The sequence below is a fragment of the Branchiostoma floridae genome, chromosome 19 (assembly GCF_000003815.2).
Source record: "Branchiostoma floridae strain S238N-H82 chromosome 19, Bfl_VNyyK, whole genome shotgun sequence".
NCBI lineage: Eukaryota > Metazoa > Chordata > Leptocardii > Amphioxiformes > Branchiostomatidae > Branchiostoma > Branchiostoma floridae.
Window position 1 is genome coordinate 16,416,139 of NC_049997.1, and position 20,102 is coordinate 16,436,240.

The following is a 20,102-nucleotide window of genomic DNA, read 5'->3' on the forward strand; positions in this document are numbered from 1 at the left end:
ATATAAACCGACTGGCACTAAACTTTATTTTATTGTTGACAGCACTCCTATTTTTTTCACAGATCACGGTATCAGGGACAAATGTTGCAGCTCCAAGAACAACTTCGAGGGCTGCACGCAGAAGGATTCTGAACTAAAACAAAGTTTGGAGTTATGGTAGATCTCGGGTAGATTAGTGTTTGATCTTCTGTGGAGACCCTGAGTTAGTACCTGCAATGTTTCTTTTTGCCCCCTGTATTGATCGTATTGTTAATTTACTAATAGATATAGGGCTTGAGGTTTTGTAGTTTTCTTTTAAAATTTAACTTGTTGAAGATATGTTTGCCATATCGACTTTCTCGACTGGGAACTCATTTTCCTTGGTATTGTTAGCTGCTTTATGTTTTATAATTATATTAGATTTATTGTAAACAAAACAAAGTTACAGTTTATGGGCATTTCTTACATTATGAGATGAGTCTACCTTGTTACACTATACAGATATATTTAAAGCATGTGGATGCAACTTGGGTAAAACATAACCACTTTTGTTTGGAAGAAAGTGCCCACTGCATTTGTAGGGTTGTGGTGGAAATCATCGTCTTTCTTAACTGTAGCTGAAGCATTATAGGCTTTTTTCCAGGGGTGAGAGGTCAAAATCTACTTCAGCTAGTCGAAAGCGCTCAAGTTGGGAGATGTCGTAAATCCATTATGCAAAAGTTAAACCCATTGTGCACGCTCTCTATGTGTACCCTGTATCAAAAATTAGGAATAAATTTGATACGTTTTCATTTTAAGTGATGTGAATCATTGCACTTACTACTGTTCTTATACTTAGAACTCTTGATCCCAAGTTAAGTCACCTGACCCATATGTTCATACTCCTTCACTTGAGTAACATGCCTCAGATTCTCAGGCTGGAGTCACATGACTCTTAAAACCAAGCTTGAGTCATGTGACTCTAAATACAAGACTTGAGTCATGTGACTCTAAATACCAGGCTTGAGTCGTGTGACTCTGAATACCAGGCTTGAGTCATATGACTCAGATTCCAAGGCTGGAGTCATATGACTCTTAAAACCAAGCTTGAGTCATATGACTCTTGAAACCAAGCTTGAGTCATGTGACTCTGAAGACAAGGCTTGAGTCATGTGACTCTGACGACAAGGCTTGAGTCATATGACTCTAAATCCCATAGAACGAGTCATATGCCTCAGATTCCCAAGCTTGAGTCACATGACTCAAATCTTCCCCTTCAAACTGAGTAAATCAAGCCAACACGGCTGTATAATTCGATCCTTGCATGAGTCAGATGACTCAATACGTCGTGAACGGATGTCTTCAATTTCCAGATAACTAGCCAAGACGGCTGCATTTTAGTTAAATATGAAGCTTCATTTTTCCATTTCCAAGTTTAAAAAAAGGGAATAAAATAGATTTTCCCTTATTATTTTGGATTCTGTTTCAGGCAGTACCAACTAGACGTCAAATTGGGCAGATAGGACACACGAACCACTAATAATTAGTTGAAGAAAGCCTATAGTGTCCCCCGTCTACGCTAATGGATGGATAGTTTATAATGCATTGGCGAGGCGGCAATTACAATCAATATCAGAGGTTTCAATTAACATTTCTGGCTACCGCTAGTGTTGAATATGGGCGAGCTTAGCCAAATACGTTTGTCAAAACATTAGAAGTTTGTAGCGTCCCCCGTCTCGGAAACAAGGTCGTTGTATGGTCCTTTTTTTAGAAATCACACTTTATGATTCAATACATTCAATACATTGGTATAGGTAGCAATAACAGTGAATGATGGAAAAACAGTCCTACGATATTTCTGACTACCCTGAACATTGAATATAGAGTAGTTTATAACGCCCCCCCCACCCGTCTCTTTTAAGGGATCGTTGCATAGCCCTCATGAATAGGAAGTCACATTTCAAAGCTCAATACAGGTTGCAAACACATTGAAAAGTGGAGATAGTCCAACAACATTTCTGACTCCTTCAACATTGAATATGAAATAGCTTTAGCAAAAGCGAGTGCAGCCATTAGATAAATGGTGCTAGCATTTATGTTTCTTTTCCCATATCGCATCATTGGAGAAAGTGTGTATTCAAATATGACAGGCCGAGCTTTTAGATTGCTCCAATGCCTGCTATCGGGTTGAGGGTCGCACGCTGTTAAAGGATTATATTGTCACTTTCCTTTATCGTTTCCCGATGTGGGTGCACTCTGCGGGTATTACTTGACCAAGGGGCTCCTTGGTTTGACATCAGACTTGAATTTTAAATAAAACAGTCACGGTTGCGTATAAAAGTGAAGACGATTCTTGTTTGCTCATTCTTGTCATATATTACTTCTTATTTATTAAGCATCTAAGGTACTGATGCTTAGTAAATCCGTCGGTTTGTTTACTCATTGCGTTTGTTTGTTTATTTGTTTGTCTTCCTTTATGTTTGCTTATTATTTGCAATTTACGACCTGATTTTAGACTTGTAAACTAAACCTACATTACTTCTCAGAAACTGTTTGTTTGTTTGTACCTTCTAATCTATATCTACAATTAAGAAATTTATGACATGAATTTACTCGCATCAATAGCTATGCATTGTTGTCGATGAAAGTTGAACTGTAATATCAAACACAAAAATTGGACCAAATTTTCGATTGTCAAACACCAGTCTTTGTCAAGGAACGACCAAGTGTCTATACGTATAGAGAATGCATTGGGAGGGTCTGCATGGGTTTAGTGAGTGTCATATTGTTTTACAAAACATACATCGCGTATTCAACACAAGTGGAATTCCACAAAAGGTCGGCTGATTATATGTTTATTGATACGTTATCAACTGGAAAATAACACTCCCTTCTGGAGCGGATTACTCCTTTAATATTGCTTTCACGACATTCTACTATTGATGACCAACCTGTGTTCAACCGTAAGTGAGGTTATAATCAGCCCTCGCCGCGGGTTCCTCCTCTCGCCAGCGTTGTCATGACGACGGGGTTTTCCCCTTCATCTTCGCGCCACAGGTTGCCATAGCAACGTCGCGTAGGGGATTTTGTCCCATCCATAAAGCCAGCAGGTTCTCGTTGTAGGGCAGGCCAAGGTGAAACGACACAAAACGCAAAGGACAGATAATAATTGCTTGCTGGAAAGGACCCAAGCACTGCTACAACGCCGTGCCTATTAGCAGGAAAAATGTTAGTGTTTTTGGCAGACCCTATAGTAAAAACTTGCTGACCCTAGACTTTTTGTGTCGACCGCTGGTAAGACATAAAATTTTCAATTTGAGTGTTAAAATCTCATGAATACCTCCTGTACCGCACACTGATATTGTGGCTTAGAACTGGTGTAACCTGAATGTGTAGTTAACATTCTACGTCTTTGCTCGGTTTAAATAAATTTGTGCTCGTTATGTTTAATAATTACAATATGGCGTTGAAAATACCAGTGTTCTGAAAGCATTTGATTTTTTCCATGTTTATATGTATTGTTCAACCATATTTTTAATCACTTCTTTCAAAATCTGGAAAAAATGAAAAGAAAAAGAGAATTCTTATTGGCCCTACCGTTTTTCAGGACTGCAGTAGGAGATACAACATATTTGCTAGACCTGGTTGTAACAAAAATTGACATATGCACAGCAATATTCGTAAGGTCTTACATACAAATGTATTCATACAAATATAAAAATGGATTAACTTACGTACAGGTGTATTACTAAATCAGCATGATTTTAACATATCGTTTATACTTCCCATCCTAATGTCTAATGTATTCTATTTGTATACTCTCCAAGCAGACGCGTTTTAGGTGCTTTTGCCGGCAGACATAAAGAAAACGCTATAAAATAGAAAGCCGAACAAAAAGGCATGAAAACACTTAAAAACGACCGGAGCTGAACCTCTGCTTAGAGAGTGCTATTTCTACACAGTAAGGAGTATATCCTCCTTGAATGTGATTGAATTTATTTATCGAATGTATAAGATCATTTTGTACAAACATAAAGAGAGGTAAACATCTTTGTTTGTTGACTACGTCTCCTGGGTGTTTGGTAAAGTAAAACCGCGTTCCTTTTCATTCATACACTTTCTTTCATACACTTTCATTCAATGTTTATTTCATGTAGCGGATACCGATCTTTGATCCGTAGAATGAAAATTGCGACCTTTTGAAAGAACTCACCAACCAATTGTTTTTTGATCAGGCGCTATGATACAAGCTCTGTGACCCCATGGGCCCAGTGGCAGAAGCTCAATGATGTATACTACTTCATCCTACACGAAAGGACATCGGCCTTTTTGAAACCATCCCTTGTGCTTTTTCATTGCTGTATAGTAGTCATAACGCAGGCGAATTTAATTGCTATATTTCCATGTTCGGTGTAAAATAGATATCAAACGTTTGGTGTATAGGAGCTCGAGCCATCGTTTCTATAGCTCTTGCTTTATACCTCTGTGCAAGCACTATACAGCAAATGGCTAGTTTTTTTTAACGAGTTTGCTCAGTGCAAGGCCATTGACCACTTCCAGGCACTGAACTACGCTCGCTGTGGCAACATCTCTACCTTAACAATCGAGCTTCGGCAAGTTCGACTTACTAACTCATTAGGTGAAGCAGGGGTTACGAAGGCTGCTCGGGAAATTTCCTGCCCCATTCAGCCGGAACAGTGGTTTGATCCACTCACACCAGGAGGACCCCTACTCTTTTCAATAAGTGTAACGGGTTCTTTTGCGTACCCGTAGTGTAGCTCTCCCAAAAACACCTATCTGAGGGACGGCCGTAGCCGAAGCTAAGTACTCATTTTCACCTGAGTGAGGTGAGGAAAGTCGTGTGAAGTGCCTTTTCCAAGGGCACAAGATCAGTGACATGACAGGTTTAGAACTGAGTTCATCGGCAGTTGTGTTGCATCCAAATTATGTTGTTATGTTTCAGACCATTAGAATTATGTCTTTGATGAAAATCACAAAGAAGTCACGTCAAATTCACATAAAAGTCACATACAAGTCACATAGAGGTCGCATAGAAGATAAGTCACATAGAAGCCACATTTAGGCCACATAGAAATTTATATAGAAATTTGGGGTGTCTATGTCAGACACTCAAATCTCTCTTGGTGATCTCTGCACGTTTTAAGCATATCTTGAACCATGCGTAAAGACTTCGTTTTTCTTCCTTGATAAACGATCACGATCTTTACTAATACTTTAAGATATGCCTAAAGATTAAATTTTGTGTAACAGAATACTGTAAACTTGCTATCACCGTCTAGCATTTCAATTGCATTTCAATTTTGTAGTTTGTAGTTGACCGCACAACTTTTTGTTAGGTCAATAAGGCGTCTGTGTAGATTTTAAAAAACTCCACATCAAAAACGTCTGCTGCCCCAAACCCTAACCCCTCCTGTTTATAGATGGAAATGTCCACCCATAGACTGCCGTTATGCTAGATATCTCACAGAGCCTTCTATATCCTTCAAGTCTGAGTCCATCTTAAGGAATGACCTTATGACCTTGTCTGAGAGCCCTGGACTCTTATAAGCCATCTTTCTTAGGTGGATCTCACTTGAAACATGTGGAGAGCTTTTGATAGTAGCTTGCGTAGCCAGTCAATGTACCCTATAGGGGGTGTATACCACATTGCCCCAATAATAGATTTGATAGTAAAAGCCGTACAACTTTTTAGGTGAGCTGAGTCTCGTCACTCTTGCCCCCTTGCAAAAATAGTGCGTTGCGTTTTTGTCGGAATTTCAAATTTATGCTATTAGCTTTTGGGTTGCGGTTTTAAGACTCATCATTTTATGCCACATGTAAAACTTAAATTTAGCCCTATCGTGTTATGTATATATATATGTACATCAGATCTATTGAATTGTCTTGACCGATTTTTTTCATTGTTAAATACCAGACATTATAAGCGAGATATCAATGCCGGACATTCCACTGCAGTTCATGAGAAAGTCACTAGGGGGCCCATTATTGAAATTAACCTTTATTTTTTGGACCACCGCCCACCCACCTACTAGATATTATTAGAATCCATCTAAGGCTTCTCGACTTATGCTGGTCAGATACACGCATACACAGACAGACAAACACACAGAAAACATAACCTTTTTGGCAAAGGTAATGAAATCCTCACATAAGAAATTTCAGGGCTTTTTAAACGTTAATGATAACTTCCTAGCAATGGCTCCAATGGTCCAAAATAGGTCAACTTTTTCCCACGAGGTGTAATTATTGTTGACAACATACAAGGGGGAAATGTTCCCTTTTCACGTGTCACATCTGTCAATTAGTCCACACGGAACATGTTAGAGTACTCTTTCGGTCCCTGTAGATCAATTTGAAGGGAAAAGGCAGCTGTGTTCTACACTTTTGATTTAAACATTGGAACAAGTGGGAATTTGGCAAGTTGTAGGTGATAGACAATGGCATAAAAGGCATTAATTTGAGGTTCTGCGCTTTTGACTTGAACACTGCGACATCTGGGAATTTTGACTTGCAGACGATAGACAAAGCATGGATTCATGAAAGAACAATAGAAGCTTCCTGCTTCATTCGTACAGTCATCTGGTTTGTACTAATTATTGGGTAGTCATTAGTGTTTGTGTATTCGTGAAGAGAGTATCTCGTTAAAGTATTGCAGTCCAGTGAGACACCCGCTTTACATTTTACTCGTCGCATCTATAACAGAATTATAGAATTGAAACGTTAGGGCATCCAATGAGATTTCTGTAGGAAAACTTAACGAAGGAAAAAAGAAAGGGGGGAGAGAGGATTGACTATAGCTAATGGATGGATGGATTGATGGATGGACGGATGAAAGGAAGGAGGGAAGAAGGAGAGAGGAATGAAAGGGAGTAAGTCGCAAGGAAGGAGAGAAGGAAGGGACGAAGAAAAATGAAAGAAGGAAGGAAGGAAGGAAAGAAGGAAGGGAGAAAAAGAATGAAGGAAGGGGTGGAGAGAGGAAGGAATGAAGGAAGGCTAAAGGAACTTTAAAATCGTACATCGTATGCCAAACAACAATGCCACCACAGCTTACCATAAAGTTTATACATATTGAACTACAATATAATAACGTTATAATGTTTGCGACGTACGTTATCTTATTGTATTGATGATTTAGTTTCAATTTGCAAATGAAGTACAGAGAAATAACCTGTGTGGGTGGATATAAGAGTTGGGCAGCGTGCCTCTGTTGAGATTGACATTGAGCGCTGCGGGAAAGCCATAAGCACCAGGACTGACCTCCGTGGTCTCACGTAATCTCAGCGCTCGATCATGATTCATGATATTCATAAAAGGCGATGCCAAAATAGAAATCGTGGACGAGAGAGACAGTAGCTGTTTTACAACTGTCGTCTGCTGACTGAAAAACGCGGGCTGTGGTTTCCGTCAGACGATCTGGCGGTAAGACTTGGAGTGCTAAGATTTCTGTCAGACTATTTGACTGAAAACGTAGGTTGCGATTTTTTTTCAGACGATTTGCGAAAGAAAGACGGTTCGCGTGCGTTTTCTGTCATGTTACGATCTGGTGGGAAAGCGTGGACGAGTATCTTTGACAGACGATTTGACTGAAGAATTGGGCTGTGATTTCTGTCAGACGATTTGGCTGAAGAAAACGTGGGCCGTCATTTCTGTCTGAAGATTTGACTGAACAACGTGGGCCATGCACGTGATTTCTGTCAGAAAATTTGACTGAAAAACGCGGGCTGCAATTTGTCAAACGACTTGACTGAAAAACGTGGACTGTGCTTTCTGTCAGACGATTTGAGTGAGAAAAAACGTAGACCGTATACGTAATTTTTGTCAGACAAGTTGACTAAAAAACGTAGGATTCGATTTCTACCAACGATTTGACTGAAAAGCGCGGGCTGCTGAGCTCTCCGTCAGACGATTTGACTGAAAAAGGCGGGCATCCTTTCTGTCAGACAATTCAACTGAAAAATATGGGCTTCGGCTTTTGTCAGACGATTGACTGAAAAATGTAAGAGCAATTCTGTCAGATGATGCGACTGAAACCTTGACTCTTATTTCTTCCAGACTATTTGACAGAAAATCGCTGGCTTCGTGCGGTTTCTGTCAGACGATCTAGTACACAATTGTCTTCTGCGTGACTGTCAATCACACGGACCCTGACTGTCGTCTGCGTGGCTGTCAATAACACGGACCGCGGGTTTCGTCAGGCGATCCTCTTGACACTTTTTACCGGTAAGCTTTACCTTTATCATAAATGCTGTAACAAATTTACCACATTAATATTCCTCATATAACACGCTTCTGTTGATATGAAGTTTTTTTATATCGGATACCTAATGGCATGGCTTATAGAAGTTCAGGGTCATGTTGATCGCCCTGAAACACGGTTTTACTCTCAAGAGAATATTTGTGATTTTCCAGCACGTTGGTTTTCAATTTATCGCCATTTGTACTGACGAATGTGTGTTTCATTTAGTTTATCTGTCACCGTTTGGATATGAAGTTCCCATGTGTACATTTTATGACATATTTTCCGGACTGATCTGCATTTCCATGTTTGTATTCTCCCTTGGTTCGGAACACGGGGTCACATAGTAAAGGGGAATTGATAACGTTAGAGCACGGTGTAATCTGATACGCGCATCTCCCATATAAGGTCCTTGGACGCACCATTCAAAATAACGTTCAAAGGCCACTAGAAATGACATTGCGGGGCTCATCTCAAAATCTTCGGTATCTATTTGTTTAGATATCGGACTAGACTATTCAAGAAGTCGGGATGGCAGTCGATGAAATTGCTTTTAAGCAGTCCCCCTACTGTTTATCATGATAGCTGAACAGTAGTAAACAAAGACAAAAATAGACCAAAATTCTGTAAACAAATCCATTTATTCTCATGCATTCTACGGCAAACAACATCTATTTCTTTGCCCCTATCCTCATAGCAACATCTAGATTTTGTTGATAACTATGCAAATCTTTCATTTGCATACTTATGCCCAAAGTCTAGTTACTAGAGGTTTAATTACATAAAATATAAGTACGAACGAATCAAAGATGTTCATATTTACACCAGGGTGCCAATTAAATTTGCCGCTCAATTTAAACTAAATCCTTTCCAAACATAAAAGACTGACAGTAAAACCATGTGCTATGTTATATCATTAGTACCATCTGTTGTATTTTCTGTTGTGATTTTTTGGTCAGAGTCAATGACTTAGAGGTCGTTGCACTCTTATAACCGTCCACATTGTATTTCAGTCACGTTTCTTGATCGTACAAATACATTTATAAGATGGTGACGACTTTTATATGATGTTGAGTAATTTTGGATACTTTTAATTGACCCAAATATATTATCATTCATGTACAAATAATCGATCCATCTTAAGGTGGTATCTCACTGCACTTGGGGCACCTTTCCGGCACTGCGGAGTTCGTTCACTGCGGTACCGTTGTTTTCGATATTTTATGATTTGAGTATTGTGTAATACGTATAAGTATGGCCTAAAAGACAATAAAATACACAAAACGTAAGAAAATTTGTTCTTTATCTCTGAAATTCGTACTTTCTAATCTTTCAAACCCCGCCGTGTCGCACCGGTACCTCAAGTACAGTGAGATACCAACTTTATCAAACTAAATGCTTTGAAAAAGTTAAACATGAACTTGTATATATACCAAGTTCTGTTAGAAGTCGAAGAGGATAGTATAAACAGAAATTGTCTTTTGAATGTCAAATCTTTCAAACGCCAAATGTTACAAAGAAAAATGTTCTAGGCAAGTAAAATCTTCATAAAACTGGATACTGTGGATAACATACGAGTGCTCAGTGGTTGATAATTCTTCAAGTATCCCGTTCCACCACTTTCTCCCGTTTTATTTGGCAACTCTGAAATATTTACACAACCGTGAACAAACAACAACAAGACAAGCCAATACACATGACTGACTACATTTCATCCGTTTTCACGGCTTTTATTGAATAATTTAGGTTCCGGTGGTAGTAAAATGCCCAAGCGCTGGTGGGAAAATCTTTTCCATCGAAACGCCAAGCTATTTGTCATTGCTAAGTAGTGGATAAGGCCGTGTCAAGACACCTACAGGGGAGATTACAAAGATATGTGGCGGAGGCTGATGGCTTTGAAACGGCCGCAAAATTGGTGCCAGTCACGGCTAGATAAGCAACCGCAATAGCGGAGTTTGTAATGGCGTCCGGCGAACCCATACATACATAAAGTACTGGCGTAGTTGTTCAAGCGTTTCGCAATAGAGTCACGCCATGGAATTTTGCAGAAGCAGCGTTTATTCAAGAGTAAGCGTCGGACATTTGTTTGAACTTGCTTGAAAAATCGTTTCACTGACGGCGTGGTTGGCATGTTGCTCGGCGTAGCGTTTGTGGGTTTCTTTGTCCGCCATGCTACTGACCCATTTGCACCAGCGAACATTATATGGCCATAAAATCCCAATATTAACCATTTTGAATTGGTGGGTGTAAAAGCGCGAACGAATTCCTGTAATCGTGTATTATAGATACCTTCATGCCAAATTCCAGGTCATTGTGATTAAAGCCTGGGCACAGAAGCACAAAATATAAATTTTTGGTCTAAAATGCCAAAAAAAGTGTCATAACACAATCCTGGGCAGAACTTGAGATGCCTCCATAGCTCTTGTCGTTTAGTATACATTCAACTGCATGTTTGCCGAATTTAGTGCTTTAAAACAATTTTTCAGCTATGCCGCTGAACCATTAGGGGATGTAGCCCCGGCCGGGCTCCCAAGCCTAATATTTTTCCCGGTGGACTGCCGGATAAAGGGGGTGGGGGGTACGTGGGGGGTGTAGCATTTTAAAGAAAGTTTTCTCATACTAATATTTGCAGAGGATTGTGCTACTGGAAGATTCCTCTGAGTCTAGTTCTTTTCTAATTGTCAACTTGTCAAATGTGGCATGTCGTCTTCACAATGTTGACACTTGTGCAGGACAAAGGTTACTCAAACATTTCAGCAAAAAGTGGTAGGCGTCAGGTAGCGGGGGTGTAAAACTGGTAGTGTTTCCTGAAAGATAGGTCATCGATTCAATTGCAGGCCTATTTTGATCTTGTATGATCTTGTATATTCTTCGCTTCTATATTCTTGCCTACAGGGTTGATTTCTATTTAGTTGTGGACGATGGTAGTGGTACTCAAGGGTTTCTTTCTGAGTCTATTTATCAACTTGTCAAAGAAAGCGTATCTTGGCATCCACGCTTAGCGTTATCTCACAGGCGTTAAAAACTCGCCTGCGGGCTTTATATTGATTTACGTTTCTCCAGCAACTTATGTGATCTGTGCTTACCTACGAGATAGGCACAATGCAACTGATGAAAATAGCATTTCGGGTTCAAAGATCAAATATACATTATTGGTTTCGTTTCTTACAATCCCGCGATGCATTTTTTTGCGCCTAGCGGCTGGCATTGGTACTACCTCGAGACTTGTTGTGTTTCCAAATTTTCCAAAGTACACTTACTTTACAAAATACGCATCCCCAGCTCGTTGCAATGTATCAATACGCATCCCTTCTTTGTCAATCCTGAACACATCTCGAATCGAAAAATTCAAAGCTTTTATGTATTCTTCTAATTTCCCCATATGCTATTGTTCCTGTTGTCATTGTCAATACAAAATTGTATCTCGCCTATAGTTGAGCATTCTTCCGAGAACTGTATACTGTGAACCACCATCTTTCTCTATCTGGGGATCTTTTTCCTTTTTAACTGTATTCACCTCAAATAACGTCTGCGTCTACCGTTGGCAATAACTTGCAGCATTTTCAAAATACGATATCTCATTCCAAGGAGGAACCTCCTCGCTCATTCCAAAACATATCCCACCCAATGTGTCCCTGTACATTATGGAATACACTACTGTTTCTCTGGATCTACTTGTCTTGCACACTTGGTAAAAGAAGTATGTCGAATCCAAGACCTTGGCATTCACGCACGCTACGCGCTATCTCTCAGGTGTTATAATTAGGAACTCGCTTACGGGCTTTTGATATTGATTGACGTTCTTCGAGTCAACCTCGATGATCTGTTCTTATCTGCCCCACGTCGGCCTGAAGTGGGAAGTATTTGTGATTTGCCTGAAGTGAATAGTATTTATCATTCAAAGGTGGACATTTCTTTATAAATGATACTTTTCAAGTAGACTCCTTACGATGGAGTTTTTCGTACTGAAGTTGGACTCTCACTGCACTTGGGGCACCAAGTTCGTTCGTTCTCTGCGGCACTGTCTTGTTATTTGTGCGGTTTTTATAATTTAGATATTGCGTAAAAGTATAACTTAGAAGACAACAAAATGCATAAAACGTAAGAAAAATTCGTTCTTTATCTCTGAAATTCGTTGATTAATCTTTCGAATCCTGCAGTGTCGCACCGATGCCCCAAGTGCAGTGAGATAAGGCCTGGTGGTTGAGGTTAAGCCTAGTCACTCGGCAACTCGAACTCACTGGTTCCAAAATGTAACCAATTTCAAAATATGTCCCTTTATAGCACGTTCTGGATTATTTGTGCATGCTAGAGCGTGCTCTTTGTGATCCTCTGCGTGGTGTTGGATCACTCTGAAACACTGATATACATGTATGATGTATTGATACATTCCAAAACTGCAAGCTAGCTATTGCTCACGATAGAAAGCACGTTTTGGAATACACTGTATACAAAAACTGTACCTGTATATTTTGTTGAATTTTAAACTCTACCTCCGTACACAAAAATAAAGCGCTTACCAACAAGCTTTCGATCAGTCCTCTGATCCTTATCAAGCTGAAATGACCCAAAGCCTATGTCACACATCCAGAACGGAAGTATGACGTCAGAAAAGGGTCAAAGGTGGTTGCAAGTCGGCATCGGCCCCCGTCTCGGTTAAAGGAAAGGTTGGTGGGCTCTGATGTAGATGGCCTCTTTCACTCCCCTAATAAAGTAATCCTTTCTATAATGACCGCCTGTCCAAATAGACCAGATTCTTTCAGTCCCTGTGTGGTCGTCTTGGGCAGTTTTGAGCTGTACTGCGTTTCCACAAACTTGCTTTCTCACGTCACTTGGTGGTCCCTTGAATAATTTTCTCATTGATACCAGCATCATGAATCCTGTCTATAGTGACTACTTCTCCATATAAACCACGTTTTATCAGTCCTATCAGTTGTCTTCTTGAGTAGGTTTGAGTTGTGTTGCGTATCCACAAACTTGGCGTTCATTTTGAGCAAGATCAAGTCCATGTTTTTAAAAGGAAAATACGTTCTGCCGCTTGACGAATGGCGTGTCACTTTACACCAATCAGTTTCGACACGGGGTGGAAATCCCAAGTTCCGGGAAAATCCAAGGTTAGCGTTCCCTGGAATCTAAATGTCACGATTTCCATTTTCTTCCTCTGTCACGTTCACGGCCTCTTATAATGAACGCATTATTTACCTTCCGTCAAAATTGTTAATAAGATATCACCATCTTGTGAATGTATGTCTAAGATAGCATGTTACAATCGAAAGAAGTTCCCGTCAAATCCAAGGTTAACGTCTCCGGGAATCTAAAAAGTCACGATTTCCATTTTCTTTCTCGTACACGTTTATGGCCTCTGTTTTGATCCTGTAATGAACTAATTCTTTTCCTGCTGTCAGCAATAGTGCACATATGACGTCAGTAATAGGTCAAAGTTCGCCTGAAGTCGGTACCGCCCTCCTGTCTAGGCTAAGGAAACGTGTCATTTAAAAAACAAACTATCATTTTTGTTTACTTTTACGCCATTTTAAAAAGTGTTTTTTTTTCTGAATCAGCATCGCTGAAACAAAATTTCAAAGTGAAGAATGTCTGTACCAAGACTTGTGACGTCATTGCTGGGTGAAAGTTCATATGAAGTCGGTACCACCCACCCGTTGGAAAAACATTTGTCATCAAAGTTTACATTTACACCATTTTAAAAAGTGTTTTTCTGACTCGACCGGCGAAACAAGACTTTGAAGTGAAAAATGTAGGTACCAAGGTATAGTTCACGGGCACTAATAACTTCATCAGTCATTTGCAGGACTGTTACAACCTCTGGTGCCCGCCTACACGGCGAAACACATTCATCACTTTCCAACTTAAGATTATCACAATGCAGCATTTTATCAGTAGTTTCACAGCTTTTCCTTGGGAGGGAGACTATTCTCTCTTCGTATCCAGGGACTGCATTAACTTCCAACAAACGTATAAGAGCTTTGCAATGGCAGAGTGGGTAGAGTGTTCGCTTTGCATTCGGTAGGTCGTGAGTTCGATCCCCGTCCGAGCCATGCCAAAGACTTTAAAAATGGTACATGCTTTCTCTGCTTATCACTCAGCATTAATGAAGAAGAGTATGGGAGTTAAACACACATCGCTACCAGCGGACCAGCCCCCGGCTGTAGTGGCTTACACAAATATGTGGCCCAAGGGCTACAGAAATGGAGATGGGCGCCACCCCTAAGCATCTGCGCGCGCACATGTACAGGCAACTTCTTCTTATATTTTGTAATAAGAGTTCGCGTGGCCAAATCGCAAGGTTTCGGAGTTGATGCAATTCGGCGCTAACTCAGGTGACCTAAATACGACAGTAATTTCCCCAGGAGCGTTCTTAGGACCGTAAGTCTTGAACAACTCATAGTAGGGAAAAATTACGCCTACTCTTTTCGATAAGTGTGGTGGGTTCTTTAACGCGCCTGTTAAAGGTGTAGTTCTTCTCAAACACGGGACCCCCCATTTCCTATCTGAGAGAGGGCTTATCAAACCTGGTTATTCATTTATACATGAGTGAAGGGAGAAAAAATGCATAAAGTGTATTTCTGAGGGCACAGTATCGGTGGTATATCAACGAAATTTAACCCAGGACCTCTGGGTTATGGGTCAAGCCGTTATGCCACACGGCCCCATTGTCTTGAGTAAAGTATATATATATATATATATAAATATCTAGTTATGGACGTCGTGCAATATCTAGAAATAAATTTGGCGCTAAGGAACTGAACCCAGCTGTAAACACTTGACTTGGGTTGGGAGGTAAAAGACGGAAATAGAAGGATGGGCTCCATACACAGTGGATAACGACCCATTGCTCCTACTGACTAAAAAATAAGGCTATGGGACTGCTGTACGTTAGCGGCTTCGCTGTGTCCTATACAGAATTTGTAGTACCCTTGACTTTGTAATGAGAATACAATGCAAAACGTACATGTATAACAAAAAAAAAGATAAGAAAACATGCGGTTTGGCTAGTGTGAAGATGATGTCATTGTCAGTGACGTGCCTCTTTGGTAAGTCTGAGACCTTGACTCCGCGCTTCTGAGTTGTTCAATCATCGTCTTTTGGCCACTGAATGGCCATGCAAAGCGCAAAAGGAATCGTTTTATCGATAAAATTCTTTGAGCGCTTTCCAGTTGCATCTATCGGCCACAGCGACGTCGCCAACAGTTTTAAAGTTTCAGAGAGATACCAGCCTTACAATCTTTGGTGCTCACGTGCAAGGCGAAACGCATTTGTCACTTTCCCAGTCAGAATTATCACGAAACTTTTTATCAGTTGTTTCACAGCGTTCCTTGTCTCGACCAAATACTATATCATCTGATATCTCAGAACTTAGAGACACGCACTGCGTCAAAACGACAAAGCGATAAGAGGCTTCCATGTATCAAACGTTGTTAAGAGGTTTTATCTTAAGATACATCGTGCTTAAAGATGTCTACGTAGCTTTAGAGGGATACCCGCTTATGGTGTAAACTTCTACAAGATTACCACATTGGTGACTGAGAAGGATAGTTATACCGGCTATATAGATACAGATACGGAAACTGGTGTGTTACACCGAAGGGCCTGTTAAACCGGCGATAGAAATGTCAGATACAGATACAGATACAGAAGCTGGTATGTTATACCGGTCAGAAAACTGCTATATGGATACTGGTACAGGAGCTGTTGTGTTGCACCGAACGGTCGTCTATACAAATACAGATACAGAATCTGGTGTGTCACACCGAAGGGCGGTTATACCGACTATGCAGAGACAGATACAGAAACCGGTGTGTTGTGCCAAAGGCTGGTTATACCGGCTATACAGATACAAAAGCTGGTGTTTTATGACGAAAGGTGGTTATAGCGGCTATACAAATACGCTGCTGTGTTACACATAAGGACGGATATGCCAGCTATATCGATACAGATACAGAAGGTGGTGTCTTTTGTGGGTTATACAGGCTATACAGATACAGATACAGAATTACGTTGCTGAGTTACACTCAAGGGTAGTTGTACCAGCTATATAGATACATGGACAGATACAGCTAGAAGCTGGTGTGTTACATGGAAGGGTGGAGGGTGGTTATACCTGCAATATGCAGAAGCTGGCGTGTTATGCCGAAAGGTATACAGACACAGATACAGATGAGCAGCTGCATCCTTCCACGTTGTAAGACCATGGTACGTAGCGTTCTACGAGATCCCATTATATTACCGTTTCCAGCGCACAGGGTATGACTCAATACTTCAAGCTGCTATGAAATGTTAGAATAAAACAAACTCTTTTTCCAGTGAGTGCAGCTTCACATGACCGTAACGGTACATACAGTCCATCATGCAAACCTTCCAAGCGATGCGGCAGAAATTTCCTCCCGTTGCCGGTCACTGAGTACGGTCGTTTCCAGTCTGGTGAAGAAACGTGTATGGCGTACTATAATGAATAGTGCCTATCGAGTTATCAGAATTCCAGAAGGTATCTTAGGAAAATACCTTTTCTTTGTTCTTCTCATAACAAAATCACCTCATAACTTTAGGGTATGTGGTCCAGAACCCAGAGGTTCCTGTTATGCTGCCGATCTTGTGCTCTTGGGAAAGGCACTTTGAACGACTTTCCTCACTCCACCCAGGTTTAACACTGGGTACCTTACTTCAGTTGGTAAGGGAAAAGGCGATGGAAAGAGGGGAATAGGCCCCGCTTTCCGTACCGTAGACACAGTTTTAAGTCAAGTCACACAGCTGCAGTGGATAACAGCCCACTACCCTTAAGGCCTCAGGAAGGTTATGGGGGCTATCTTAAGCTTTACCTCCGTCTGCCCTTTTGTTGTACACTTAAAACAAGATACTAATTTGAGTGTACTGCCACATTGTCCTTATCAAAACTAGAGTTCGGTGACCTCATAAATGTACCACCATGAAACATTTAGAGCTTTTGTATATTTCATGCAAATGACTTGGACGTTTGCATAATTTATGCTTAAAGATACAAGTATAAAATTCCAAATATTTATCACAGCGGTTTTGCCATTTATGCATGGATTACGCAAATCAAATATCATATTGTACATCTTTGACTAAATAGCTACCAGAATGCCTAAAATAATGAAAATCCGTCGCTCCTTTCTTCAGTTATTCTCTTCGAAGTGTCTTAACAAAAACGCTCCTGCAGTTTGAAAATTAAATGTTAGCGGCTCAAAATACTGCCCTACCTTGTCCTGTCGTCGAATGCAAGATTTAAAGATTGATCAAACTCACGGCCAATCATATGCATAATGTGAGGCAAGCACTTGGTCATTGCACCTGTATAATAACAGTACTTGGCATTGCTCCACGTAAAAACGTAAAAAGCAGTCCACAGCTGTTTCGTAGCCCACGTTCTAAGCGGTACTCATTTACCAAAGCTCCAAATTAAGCTTGCAAATAAGCGCTCCAATCTATCTTCATCTATACCTGATTTGGTTTGGGCGAGGGAAGGCTGAACTCACGTAGAAACTCCTTCCAAAATCAATACCTCTCAGACCATGTATTCATCGTACATGATAAGTACATAGTGAAATGGAAGCACGTTTTGTATTCTAATGTGTCTCTATCGATGTATGTGACAATTTTGGGAGTGCTAACTTAGCCGTCGATGTCCCAGCCTTTATGTGTATTTCATGAGCGTTTTAAAGCCTGAACGAATGAACGCTCTGTTGAGAGTTTTGGACAGAGTATACATCTTACACTGTTTGCCATTTCAATCGAGGGGAGGGACCAGATTTCCGGAGTTGCGCAGCTGAGTGCACCTTGGGGCTCTTCACATGGTTATACGTGGGCGAGCTATTTTGGTAAAAAACCATTAAAATCTAAGTATTGAAAAATATGATAAAAACTGCACGTAGATCTTTTCAATCACTTCACATTTCTGTTAAGTATCATCGAATTATAAGCCAAAGTGAGTATTTTAGCTTTTTTTAATGGCCGTGACCTTATAACTGTTGATGACATCATCATGGTGTCATACTTATTTGCATAAACGACGTTTATGTGATAAGATACTTCCTGGAAAATTTAAGGTGCATTCGTAAATCAAAATGCTATTTCTAGAACACCAAAAACACCCCCAAACTCCTCAGCCACCACTACTGGCCACCTCCAGTGACTGACATGTATACGAACACAATTTTGACTCTTTTGTAGCGTCTCCGATGTACGATACAGAAGCAAACGATGACATACAAAGGACACACACACACGGACACATACATACTCTAGCTCACGCACTCATGCACTCACAGACATACACGAAGAGAGACACATGCACACAGACAGGACAAGCATACACACACGCAATGTGCACAGGCAGACACACAAACACACACACGCACATACACACACACTTGTCAAGTAAAAATCAATTTACGTAACGTTGATCGTAACATTAAATTAACAACAATTGCAAGATATAGCCAGTCGCCTTTAAACTTTTAGTTAAAGAAAACACGAACCCTTACAGTTTTTTGCATCTGCCGACTGATAAGGGAAATTGGATGAAAACAGCTGTAGGAGACTAATAGACTGGGAAACCACAGCGGGCAACGTCTAATCGATTCACCGTAAGGTGCGTAATCCAAGGGCACCAGTAGCAAGAACCTTGGGGCCTGAAACTCTGGCGTAAGACTCTCATAGCTAGCGAGCACGCCATTTCATAGTCCAATGATCATGTATACCATACGAACTCCTTGCTCTTAGTCAATTTAATTATAACCAATGCCCTATTTAGAGCTCTCTGGCACGATCGTTCTATATGAATGAAGTTGGGATTCGCTGATTGTGGCAGCCATGTTTGTGTCCTTGATGTTGGTAATCCAAGGTCACATAGAGCAAGACACCTGGACCTGAAACTTTGGTGTAAGACTCTGCTAGCAAGCGTGCCATTTCATGGCTTAGTGAATAACAGACCTGAACGCCGTGAACTAAGTACGATTTAATTATAACCCATGCCCTAGGTCTGACACTAAGTGTACGTGTTGATCATTCCATATAAATGAAGCCGGGATTCGATGATGATGACCGCCATGTTTGTGTCCTTGTGACCCCTGGACCTGAAACTCTGGCGTAAGGCTCTGCTAGCTAGCACGCCATTTCATGGTTCGCCATGTTTGTGGCCTTGATGTGTAACCCAATATTAGAAACTGAACCCTGTGACCTCAAACTCTGGCACAAGACTCCACTAGTGAGTAGACCATTTCATTGGTCAGGGAATAACAGATAAACGCCGTGAACTAAGTCTACAATTTAATTATAACCCGTACCCTATGTTTTTTCAGCTCTTCGTACGAGTGGCCTTGTTGAGCGTTCTATATTAATGAATCTGTGACTCTCTGATCTTGCCCTCCATATCTTTTGTCCTTGGTGTGCGTGACCCAAGGGCCAGCAGTAGAACTCTGGAACCTGAAGCCCCAGCGTAAGATGCTGCTAGCGAGTAGACCATTTCATGGGTCAAAGAATACCAAACGAAGGCACTGAACTAAGTCTATAATTTAATAATAACCCATACTCTATGTTTGAGCAAGCTTTCTGATCGGGTGTGCTTGTAGCTCATTTTATATGAATGAAGCTAGGATTCGCTGATGATGGACGCCATGTTTGTGTCCTTGAGGTACATAATCCAAGGTCACCAAGAAGCAGAAACTCTGGCATAAGACTCAGCTAGCGAGCAGGCCATTCCTTGGTTCCTGGAATACTAGATAAACGCCGTGAACTTAGTCTACAATTTGATTATAACAAATACCCTATGTTTGATTTAGCTCCCCGTACGAGTGAACTTGTTGAGCGTTCTATATTAATGAATCTGGGATTCGCTGAACTTACCCTCCAT

At 40.7% G+C, this 20,102-nt stretch overlaps 1 protein-coding gene across 1 annotated transcript in view; it reads left to right on the forward strand.

Annotated features, from left to right (window-relative positions):
* Positions 1–8,053: 8,053 nt before the first annotated feature.
* Positions 8,054–20,102, forward strand: part of LOC118406802 (vasopressin V2 receptor-like) — a 34,928-nt gene continuing 22,879 nt past the window's right edge. The window contains exon 1 of the mRNA XM_035807142.1: positions 8,054–8,199. The gene's annotated coding sequence lies outside the window, so the exon portion shown is untranslated. The remainder of the gene's footprint in view (positions 8,200–20,102) is intronic.